The sequence below is a fragment of the Oncorhynchus clarkii genome, chromosome 31 (assembly GCF_045791955.1).
Source record: "Oncorhynchus clarkii lewisi isolate Uvic-CL-2024 chromosome 31, UVic_Ocla_1.0, whole genome shotgun sequence".
NCBI classification, from domain to species: domain Eukaryota; kingdom Metazoa; phylum Chordata; class Actinopteri; order Salmoniformes; family Salmonidae; genus Oncorhynchus; species Oncorhynchus clarkii.
In genome coordinates, this window is record NC_092177.1 from 37,646,796 (window position 1) to 37,659,254 (window position 12,459).

The 12,459-nt window shown below is 41.0% G+C and overlaps 1 pseudogene; it reads left to right on the plus strand.

Moving 5' to 3' along the window:
* The first annotated feature begins 815 nt into the window (after window positions 1–815).
* The window catches only part of LOC139391012 (glycine receptor subunit beta-like), a 51,414-nt pseudogene continuing 39,770 nt past the window's right edge, over window positions 816–12,459 (plus strand).

The following is a 12,459-nucleotide window of genomic DNA, read 5'->3' on the forward strand; positions in this document are numbered from 1 at the left end:
GGGTTGCAATATCTTAAAGTAATAATGGGTCTAAATTGTGTCGGTGGCATCAATAAATACAATTGTAGATTTTCTTTTGACTAGTGCTTTAAATATAGTAAAAGTACTTTCAAACCAACAATTTCAGCAAGAGTAAGACATTGATATTGTCCTTTAAGAATGCTGTGATATGGGTATTAAGCAGAAACTCGTATATGAAATGACAGTATAACACATTTGAATACATATGCAGTAGGTGGCCTATGTTGGAATCAAACACACAACTCTTCTCCAACCAACTGAGCCATAAGATTAAGAATACACTCAAATGTATGAATCGAATCAGAATATATTGGTTACAGAATCTGTCATATCCATGGAGTACCAGTCTGCTGACAGAAACATTTATTTTCTACAGGAAAGGGATGCAAATATGTGCCTACTGTGATTGCAATGGGTTAGGAGAATTTAGCCTTATATAACTAACCAATGTGGTAGCTTTCCTCCCAATGTGCGAATCATCTTCAAGGTTCATTGGATGGGGAAAAGACAACATTTGTAGAGTGATCACGAGCAAGAGACCGAGCATGAGACGTCATTTTTCTTTTCTCTCAACTCTTTTCAGGCTAAGGAGTTCTTTTTTACCTTTATTAGTTAAGAACAAATTCTTATTTTCAATGACGGCCTAGGGTCATTGTTCTTTCAGCAAATCAGTCTCAGGGGCAGAACGACAGATTTGTACCTTGTCAGCACGGGGGTTTGAACTTGCAACCTTTCGGTTACTAGTGCAACACTCTAACCACTAGGCTACCCTGCCGCCCCAAGATGAGTTGACCAAGATGCGTGTCAAGAAGCTGGGCATCCTTCTCCTTGTCCTCTTTGTTTGGATAGATGGAGGATCCTCCAAAGAAAAAGGGACAAAGAAGGGAAAGAAGGGGAAGAAAGTCTACTGTCCTTCGTAAGTGCAGAATTACACCCCACCTCATGAGATTCCCGGCAGCATTGCCTATATTGGCCAAACTCAAATATACGAGTTACTCGGATCATTTGCAAATGCTTAGTCTTTGAGAATGTAGTGCATTAGAAATCAGGAAGTGGACAGCTGGCCTAAAAAAAATTAAGAGAGTGAGATTTGTCATCCATATCCCTGCTTTAGCTTCAAAGCCAAATTTGTCATGCAATGTTTGATGTCTTACTCTATTAATTCTTAAAAGGGATCAGACATACAAAGATGATTGAATTTGAAGGGAAACATTTAATTTCATTACAATATTCACTACATTCTGTACATTATATATGATGTTCTTGGAATAGGCCCCAGTGTGCTTTTGTGGACCCAGAGATCCAGTTGGTTCCAGTTTAGCTTTGGCCCTCTAGGTTGTCAGTGTACTTCAACACAATGGTGGAGCAGAGAGGATACATTTTGATCAAGGGAACTGCAACCACACGCACACAAATTCCTGCTGAGCACTTTTACTCATCCTTCGTGCCTGATAAGGTATACAGAATCGTATGTAAAGTGCTTTTCGAGTCGAATTCCTTGGCAGAGTTCAGTTGCCACCCACGTGGAGCAGATTATCCCTCTCCTCTGCCAAGTTCTGCTCCCTCCATCCATCTCTCCTCGGGTCATTGTTCATTCAGCAAATCAGTCTCAGAAAGCAGAAGACATTCCTTGAACATTGTAGGTGTTCCCTAGAAAATTCTTGAAAGGTCACAACTGATGTTGATCTTCCAACAAATACACTAAGAACCTTTGCGATTTGACAGAAATGCAAATGCTTCTCACACTGTTCCAATAATGTCATGCAATGGTTGCAAGGAATGTTATGCAAATATAATATTCAGCAACATTGGGGATGTTGCCATTTAGTTGCTGACATTAGAGCAACCAAGCATTGTTTGCTGGAGAGGTCCTATTACCAAAGCTAATTAAATCCCCAATAGGTACTTCTCAGGTTATGGTTCAATCAAACAGTACTGTTTATTAGAAACGCATACTTCCATCTGCTGTTTATCCAGGAGAATTTGATGTGCTACGTAATGTGGTTTAGAGTTTCCTTTTTTCTTCTTTGCAGACAGCTGACACCTGAGGATCTTGCACGAGTCCCTGAGAATACAACCAGTAACATCTTGAACAGATTACTGATCATCTATGATCCCCGAATCAGGCCCAACTTCAAAGGTTAGCCCTCTTTGTCTCCACCCCATGTTGAGGAAGCTACTTTAAAGGCAGTTATTGGATTAGACCTTTACAGTAATTCACATTTTGATTCAAATCAATCTATACACACTGTCAAAAAAAACAACCCCCGCTCTCCTCCCCCCAGACTAAAAAAGCCCCAATAGAAAACCCACCTTATGATGTTATGGGTCCAGGTTTGTCGTCTTTAGATCATCGCAGGCCCATCCTCATCTCCCAGACTTGAATGTTTGATGTACAGAATGACCCATATGGATTTTTTTAAGGGCTGATACAGATTTTTGCGGGTCAAGAAGGCCGATGGACGATATTTGATCATTAAATTTGTTACTGACAACAGCCAAACAATGAATTTGACTTTGATTTGACCAATCTAACTACATAACATAATGGTAATACTTTTATAAACTGGGTAAATTAAGATGGCATAGGCCTTATCACCTTATAGGTGAATGCATATTCAAAAAGGAGTGTGTGCATGCTTTGAGTTATTGAGCTTGTTTTGACTGATCAGTGGAGTCCTTGGTGCTACAGATGGCCTTCCATTTGGGACTTATATTATCCTACTGATCAACAACATTTGCATAGAAGAATCACTCCAGCATGTCACGCCTGTATTGAAGGACATCATATCTGAACTGTTGTTTGTTTGAGACTATAAAATAACATTATGTAATGCAAATGGACCCAACGTAATGTCATGATTTGTGATCACTGAACACGGATGTTTACGAAACTAGTATTTGTAGCAATTTTTCGTGATGGGTTTTTTATTTATTTCATTTTTTTTTGTACCCCCTATTTCTCCCCAATTTCGATCTTGTTTATCGCTGCAACTCCCCAACGGGCTCAGGAGGCAAAGGTCAAGTCATGCGTCCTCCGAAACATGACCCGCCAAACCGCGCTCCTTAACATCCGCCCACTTAACCCGGAAGCCAACCGCACCAATATGAAGGAGGAAAAAAGGTTAAACTGACGACAAGGTCCTCCTGCAGGCGCCCAGCCTGCCACAGGGAGTTGCTAGAGCGCGATGAGCCATTTAATGACCCTCCCATCCAAACCCTGCCCTAACCCTTGACGACGCTGGGCCAATTGTGCGCCGCCCTATGGGACTCCCGTTCACGGCTGGTTATGACACAGCCTGGGATCGAACCTGGGTCTGTAGTGACACCTCTAGCACTGCGATGCAGTGCCTTAGATTGCTGCATCACTCGGGAGGGCCCCGGGAAACTTTTTCATTTTCAGTCAGTATGCATCTCTAAACAACTCAGCTGCCAGGACAAAATTCTAAACATCTAAATTGTTGAACTAGCCAACTTGCCACAAAATGGGCGGATTGTAACTTGATCCTACTTCTACGATTGGATAGAGCAAAGCTTTTAAATTAGCTCCCTTTCACATCTCCTCACATCTCTTCATCGTTCAAATCACTTGCTGCTGTTTACTGCTACTATGAGAACTAGCTCATTGGCGATGCTATTTGCTGCCAAGTCATAAATGTGCATGATATCTAACAAGGAGAGTGACTGTAGAACCTGCATTGTCGTTTCATTTTTTTTTGTCTCAATATCTCAAACATGCTCATTGTTTGAGAATTGAGGGTGCACACACATGCACGCTGATCTACAGCTTTCTTGGTCTGTACACATGCAGGAAGATTCTTAGGTAGCTAAACCTATTGCCAGCCTTTTATTTAGGCATTTTAAAACACTTCCTCCTTTCCCTATTACGACAATCATCTAATCCGACAATCAACATTCAATTTACTGATACGATTGCGGCTGGTCAGGTCAGCACACCAGTAAATTGATAACGTTACAACACAAGTCAGATGGCCCGTTGCCGAAAATGGTGCATGTTCAAGATGATAAACAGCAAACGTTAGCTAGCTACGTTGGCTATTCGCTTCTATCTATCTGATATCTTAGCACGTTTATCTAGCCAGCTAGCTAGCACAGTAGCTAATATAGCTAGCCAGCTAACACCACAGAGTTCGATTTGGGTCACTGTGTCAATTCATCCATTTCTTAACATTGAACCTTTCTGTTGCAGAATGAGCTAGCTTGCTGCCGCTGCTGATTTTGCCAGCTAGACATTCCTCGGCATTGTACCATGCTCGTGGCTCAGGTGGTGACTAGCGGCTGGCTTAGCAGCAGTTTTGCAATGTAGAGGGACTATTGGCAAAGCCGATGGAGAAGGACCAATAGACTCAAAGGCCAATATCGTTCTCTAGTTTGATGTGAACTCTCTCTCTGACTGCTTGCTTATTCCTCCCACTTATCCTATATCTGGATTTCATATCAAGGTGAGATGAAAGCTAGATCTTACATTAAAGCCAGCATTTTAATCTCAGAAATTTGATTTGAAGCTGTTTCTTTGGCATCCCTTCGCCCAGGTCCATGAAATATCGACCAGTTTTATGTTATATATATTTTATCGTGACACATAAGGTTTTCTGAATATCAACTGAGTTGGCTACAGTCACAGCTGTAGGCTGAAATGCTGAAATCTCTGTATACATAATTCCATGGATGGATACGTCTCCTGTCGAATGCCATGGTTGCCCTTAGTTGGAATGCCATGGTTGCACATCTCCTTAGCTATTATACTCAAATTCCACTGATTTCAAAACTTGGTCCTCCAGAAAGTGGAGAGCAACACTTATGCAGTTTTACTTACAAGAAACAAAAAATGCAGAGTTAGACAGGATTACCTTGACATACTGACCAGCTCAAATAGACAGAAGCGTGCTATATGGCAGACCAATCCAAACTCATCTTTTGGCATGTCCAGCCCACTCATTGTCTCAGCCAATCATGGCTAGCGGGAAGGCTGCTGACTTTTTCTGTGTCTTAACCAACTGGGTTCATAATTTAACAATTTTATTAGTATTTACAGATGGCATACAAGTTTGTTATTAAGGCACATGAAAGTTCACATGTTCCAGAAGGCATTTCTGCCAAAAAGGCATTTTGCAAAAACATTGTTTACTTTCAAACAGCTCTCCTGTGAAGCAGTGACCTGCGACATGCACCTAGTTTCCTGAAATGGGTAACAATTGGAGCGAAATAAATATAGTGAACCGGCGATACTCAATGTTTGAATTGATTATTGTGTGATGGCACCGGAGAGGAATTTTTTTTGCAATTTTTTTATATTTTATTCCGCATTGTTTGTAGCTCATTTTATACATAATGTTGCAGCGAACATTGCTTATGACCTGAAAGAGCTTCTGGACATCAGAACAACGATTACTCACCTCGAATTGGACAAATAATTTTTCTTTAATGAGTCGGACGGGAAGGATTTACTCTAAAGACCCGAACAGGCCCTCATCCCAGTCATTCGCAGGAGAAAGAAACTGAGATTTTGTGGAAGGAGATCGGGGTACCTTGTGAGGATCAGGCGACGAGTGGCTAATCAGCCTTTGCCATCCGTACTGTTAGCCAACGGCCAATCGCTGGAAAATAAATGGGATGATCTAAGAGCACGTATATCCTACCAACGGGACATTAAAAACTGTAATATCTTATGTTTTACTGAGATGTGGCTGAATGAAGACTTTAACATACACCTGGCGGGTTATACACTCTATCGGCAGGATAGAACAGCAGCCTCTGGTAAGACACGGGGTGGCGGCCTATGTATATTTGTAAACAACAGCTGGTGCACAATATCTAAGGAAGTCTTGAGGTTTTGCTCGCCTGAGGTAGAGTATCTCATGATAAGCTGTAGACCACACTATCAACCTAGAGAGTTTTCATCTGTATTTTTCGTAGCTGTCTACTTACCACCACAGACCGAAGCTGGCGCTAAGACCATACTCAATGAGCTGTATACCACCATAAGCAAACAGGAAAACGCTCATCCAGAGGCGGTGCTCCTCGTGGCCAGGGACTGTAATGCAGGCAAACTTAAATCATTTTTACCTCATTTCTATCAGCATGTTAAATATGCAAAAAAAAAAAACTCTAGACCACCTTTACTCCACACACAGCGACGTGTACAAAGCTCTCCCGCGCCCTCCATTTGGCAAATCTGACTATAATGTGACGACCCTCCCACTCTGTCTGCCGTATTCTGACTTTGTTCTTGTTTCCTTATTAGGATGCCGGTGGGCGGCGTTGAGAGGGTCGTCAGCTACATGGGAAACACCTGGGCCAGGTGTCTCCCAGGATAAATAGACCTCTTCCACATTCATGGGGGAGACTCTCTCCATGCAGACACCTTTGTAGATTGTGTTGTGGTTCTTGGTGGCCTTTTGTTTGTTTGCTTTGGCACGTTTCAACACCCTGCATTGTCACATTCATGCATGCATAACACTCACTTACACTACTGATTACACACACCATTGTATATTTTCCTTAGTTGCTTTAGTTAATAAATATATATTTTGTTACTCCTTATCTCCACGTTGTCTCCCTTTGTTACGAGCTTTGAGCCGGTTCGTGACAATAATTATATCCTTCTGATTCCTGCTTACAAGCTCAAATTTAAGCTGGAAGCACCAGTGACTCGATCTATTAAAAAAAGTGGTCAGATGAAGCAGATGCTAAACTACAAGACTGTTTTGCTAGCACAGACTGGAATATGTTCTGGGATTCCTCCAATGACATTGAGGAGTACACTACATCAGTCATTTGATTCATCGAGGACGTCGTCCCCACAGTGACTGTACGTACATACCCCCACGATAAACCATGGATTACAGGCACCATTCTCACTGAGCTAAAAGGTAGAGCTGCCGCTTTCAAGGAGCGTGACTCTAACACGGAAGCTTATAAGGAATCCCGCTATGCCCTCCGACGAACTATCAAACTGGTAAAGGGTCAATGCAGGACAAAGATCGAATCGTACTACACCGGCTCCGACGCTCGTTGGATGTGGCAGGGCTTCCAAACTATTACACACGACAAAGGGTAAGCACAGCCGAGAGCTGCCCAGTGACACGAGCCTACCAGACGAGCTAATTCACTTCTATGCTCGCTTCTGGGCAAGTCACACTGAAACATTCATGAGAACTTCAGCTTTTCCGGATGTGATCACGCTCTCCGCAGCCAATGTGAGTAAGACCTTTATACAGGGGTAAATGAGGTAAAACTGATTTAAGTTTGCCTGCATTAAAGTTCCCGGCCATTAGCAGCACCGCTTCTGGATGAGCATTTTTTTGTTTGCTTATGGCCTTATACAGCATGTTGAATGCTGTCTTAGTGACAGCATCAGTTTGTGATGGTAAATAGATGGCTACGAATAATATAGATGAGAACTTTCTTGGTTGATAGTGTCTTCTACAACTTATTATGATGTATTCCCAGGCAATCAATACCTCAAGAGTTCTTTAATATTAGGCATCACGCACCAGCTGCTATTGACAAATGGACACACACCCCTGCCCTTCGTCTTTCCAGACGTCGCTGCTCAGTCCTACCGATGCACGGAGAAGCCAGCCAGCTCTATATTATTTGTGTCGTCGTGTAGCCACGTCTCGGTGAAACATAAGATATTACAGTTTTTAATATTCCGTTGGTAGGATAGTGTTAATTGTAGATCATCCAGTTTGTTTTCCAATGATTGCATGTTGACCAATAATACGGAGGGTAGTGGTGGTTTATGTATTCGTCTGCAAATTTTTACAAGGCATCCCGCCCTCCTCCACCTTTTTCTCCGCCTTTTCTTGACACGAATGATAGGGATTTGGGCCTCGTCTCGACAAAGCCATATATCCTTTGCGTCGGACGAAAATCTCCACCAGTTCGTGTTGAGTAATCACTGTTCTGATAAGAGACGGTAGCAGCAACATTATGTACAAAATGAGTTAAAAACAATGTGAAAAAAACGAACAAAATAGCACAGTTGGTTAGGAGCCCGTAAAATGGTAGCCATCCCCTCCGGCGCCATTATTGACATAGCAATCGATGCAAAGCAACCACCATAGCCTCTGACCACTCATGGCACCACTGTTTTGAATGACGACCCTCTGGCCGCAGGGTACTGGTGCCTTCGCTGGGAGAAGGCCCGGTTCAACAGGAGCTTCATCCCCACAACCATAAACAACCTTAACAGCTAATCGACTATATTCCAATGTTTATGTTCTGTCTGTTTTATCTGCTGTAGGGAAGTTTAGTATTGATATTGTAAATGGCAACACGTGTGGAAATGAATTTCCCTCCTTGCAGGATAGTACAATTGTATCTAATTTAAAACACAGGTTAAACCTGTACAGTTCAGTAGCATTGGGAATGAGAGGTCCTCATGCTGCCTGTTTTCCATTTCTGCTACTCTAACTTTTCTTTTTTTTCAGGCATTCCTGTGGATGGTTGAAGTTAACATATTCATAAACAGCTGTGGGTCAATCCAGGAGACCACTATAGTAAGACTTCTTCACTGTGTGTTAGAAATTCCTCCTAGGCACGGATCTAGGGCTCTATTTTCGGCTGGCATTAAGGTGGCGCTAGTGTCAAACGTAAGTTCGTTTGCAATTTTGTCATGTGGAAACTAGCGCACTGGCATTTTCCAGCCCTTACGTCAGGTTTGGCAATTGACCTGTCTTATATCAGCTCGCTTGTGCTCAGATGGGCAGGGTGGAAATATTTGAGGTGTGTCCTTAAAAACATGATTCAAAGTGCTAATTTCAGGAAGCGCTGATACGGATATTTAAGACCAACCAAAAACCTTGTTATAAATCAAATAAAACCATATTTGTCAAATGCTCTGAATACAGCAAGTGTTGACTTTACCGTGAAATGCTTACTTACAAGCCCTTAACCAACAGTGCAGTAAAACAGTTTGTTATGGCATGAATTATGACAGCGGAAACACAGCCTATCCAGCCATGACACATGCTGCCCATATGCAGATGGTACAATTGTAGCCTAATGTGCATTTGGTGCCTGTATACTTGCCTAAAAGCTCATGGTTTTTTCTCCAAATGATTAAAAACCAAGCATAGCCTCTAAATGAAGGCTGCCCAATGCAATTTGCGAAATAGTCAAGACTGTCAACTGTAGGCCGTCATTGTAAATAAGAATTTGTTCTTAACTGACTTGCCTGGTTAATTAAATTTAAAAAAATACAATTAAAATAAAGGGTTTGGTTGCTAAGACCATTTGGAAATAAATATTAATCACCAAAGCTTTATTAAAATATAAAGTTTGTGATGAGCGGACATTCCCTTTTTATCTATGCTTTGTAGGCAGGCCCACATTATTTTAGCTATGCAGGTCCTGCTTTGGATGTGCGTAAAACCCTCCATAGTCTGCGTTGTTTTAATATTATATGCCTGCGGGGAGAAATTGTGGTTCCTTTAAAGTAGTCTATTTAAAACAAATTGTTGTTTTGTTTAGAATTTGATAAAATTATCTGTTCTCTTTTTAGGCCTTATCAATAATGAATTGAATCTTGCTTATTGACAATGTTTGGCATGTCCATGCTCAGCCAGAATGCAATTACAGTAGGCCTAGCCCCTATATCAGTGTGAATGCTATTGAAACCAGACAATTACTTAGAACAATGTGGACTGCAAATGGGTTCAAGTTAACCTATTTAGTAAAGATGGGATATGTCTTCATTTTGTTTCTGTAAGCCATTTAACAAACTATAACCGACTAACATTGGAATTGGAGTTGATTCCAAGGCAATACATAAAAGACCATAAATACACAACTTGAAGCAATCAAATATTTTGCCATGCAGCACCCTCAGATTGGCCAGTGAGAGGCCAATCCTCGACACACCAACAACTTGTTTATTCATCAAGCCCTTTCGCTACAACGCCAGCAATAATTGTGATTGTGAAAATAGTACAAATATTTCACACACCACTGAACCTATAGCACTACCGCCTACGCTTAGATTTATCATTGCTTTAGTTTTTTTTTTTAACTAGAGCTGCTAGAATCAGTTTACCCTCCCCAAATCCTGACCTTAACCATTAGGCTAAATCACAACCCTAATCTTAGATCATTATTTAGGGGCATCTTTAACCTACTCCAACCACCATGGTCCAATTCCACTTGATCAACATATAATTTCATCAATCGCCAATATAATAGTACATTATTAATCAGCGTGGGGCGGCAGGTAGCCTAGAGGTTAGAGCATTGGACTTGTAATTGAAAGGTTGCAAGATCAAATCCCCGAGCTGACAAGGTAAACATCTGTGGCAGTTAACCCACTGTTCCTAGGCCGTCATTGAAAATAAGAATTTGTTCTTAACTGACTTGCCTAGTTAAATAAAGGTAAAATACAATTTAAAAAATATGTGAATTGGGGAAAAAAAAGCCTTCTTCCTACATGTTTGGGAAGATGCATCAGATGATTTAACATTGGATCGTTATTGGAATAGAGGCGTTCATGGCTCATTTATCTGATGGCTTAATTGTTGAAAGAACTGTGTTTCCAAATGCTAATGAACATATATTATACTCAAGAACGAGATTTGACCCTGACTCACTTTTAGAGACATTAAAGAGAATGCTGTTTAAACTTCTTAATAACCTACCTACTTTCTTTTCCGTCTTTTGATTCCACATATGGGAGGAGCAGAATAGTTAACAATCTGTTCCTTAGCCACTCTGGGCCTACAGATGAGGGATCTTCATTTGATCACCCTGTTGCAGGAAACTTGTGTATTTGATAGGGCTGGGCGGTATACTATATACCAATATTGATAGACGGACTGGTTTGTTTTTTTACTTTACCATCTATAACGGTATTAAAATGTTTGGTTTGTTTAAATGTGATACGCTACATGTAACGTGCATTTTTATAGTTTACTCCGCTACTTGAGTCCTCCGCTCCCTCTCTCTCTCGCTCTATGCCGCTTTACACACAGATCTAGCCCCGCCCCCTGTCACTCAAGGAGCGCAGTTGTTGTTATTTGAACTCAAGACCAACTTCAGTCTGCGTATACAGTCATTGGTCTTCATGGTCAATGTAGTACATGCAACAAGATGTTGATAACAACAATGCTATTTCTACTTTGCTTTTTAATATAAATCCACAAGGTTTCTATAATTACACTATTTGTTTGTGTTTCTTACGGTCTTCAAACAGCTAGTTTGTTTTTTCTTAGCAAGTTGTGACTAAATCATGTTAGCTACTAATGCTAATCCTGCACATTTTGCCATGGGGCTGAGAGAAATTAAGTTTTACAGCTAATTTCCTGGAATTCTACAAATTTTTCTATAGGGTAGAGGCAAATGTTTACCGTTTTTAATATGATAACTGATGTTCAATGGGCCCCAACCCGGTTGGTAATTTGACCATGCTTATTACAAGTTTAGATAGCTGGGCGCTAAACCAATGTACCAATCATAAAAATAAAAATGTTGACATGGGCTAAATGAGTGACTGATGTGACTAAATTGCACATTGTGTATTGTATTATTCTGACTCTCAACAGGAAGTTGAGACCCCGACTGAGTTCTCAAAAACATTCTTTATAAAATAAATATTTTTGGGGTTTGAAATTGGTCTGCAGGCGGCCCAATACTTGTTCGAAATCAGAGGAATAGGTGTGAAGCATAAATATTTCAGCTACATTAAGTATCTAAAGGTTATAGGGTCCTCTAATAAAAACTGACCAACACTTTGGTTCCTACATTACCCTGTATACATTACCCTGTCACAATAACGCTTCCCTGGATTATTCATTTGTTTTATATAAAAAAAAAAGATATACAGTTGAAGTCGGAGGTTTACATACACTTAGATTGGAGTCATTAAAACTCATTTTTCAACCACTCCACAAATGTCTTGTTAACAATCTATAATTTTGGCAAGTCGGTGAGGACATCTATTTTGTGCATGACACAAGTAATTTTTCCAACAACTTAAAGTCAGATCTTTCCAGAACTTCATATGTGTGATTAGGCAACCCTCATGAACTGTAAATCGGTCATTTCTCCCATCAGATTTCCAAGAAACACACACACACACACACACACACACACACACACACACACACACACACACACACACACAGCAAGGATGGAGTGACACAGTGTGGGGCTTACAGACACACAGAGCCTGCAAAAGTTACCTTCGTTCAAACTATCAAAGAACCGTCACACCTAGAGCTCTGAAACTTTAGAAACCTGTTTTAGAGCTCAAGTGTGAGTTATGTGGCTCTAGAAGGTACTCAGACCGAGAAACAATCTCTTACATTTGCAATAACTTCAATTTATTTTGACCATCGCGAAAATGACAACATTTAGAAAAGTCCCAGAGTCACAGGACTAGGTGCATTGAAACAGCCTCGGCCCGCAGAGACGGACCCT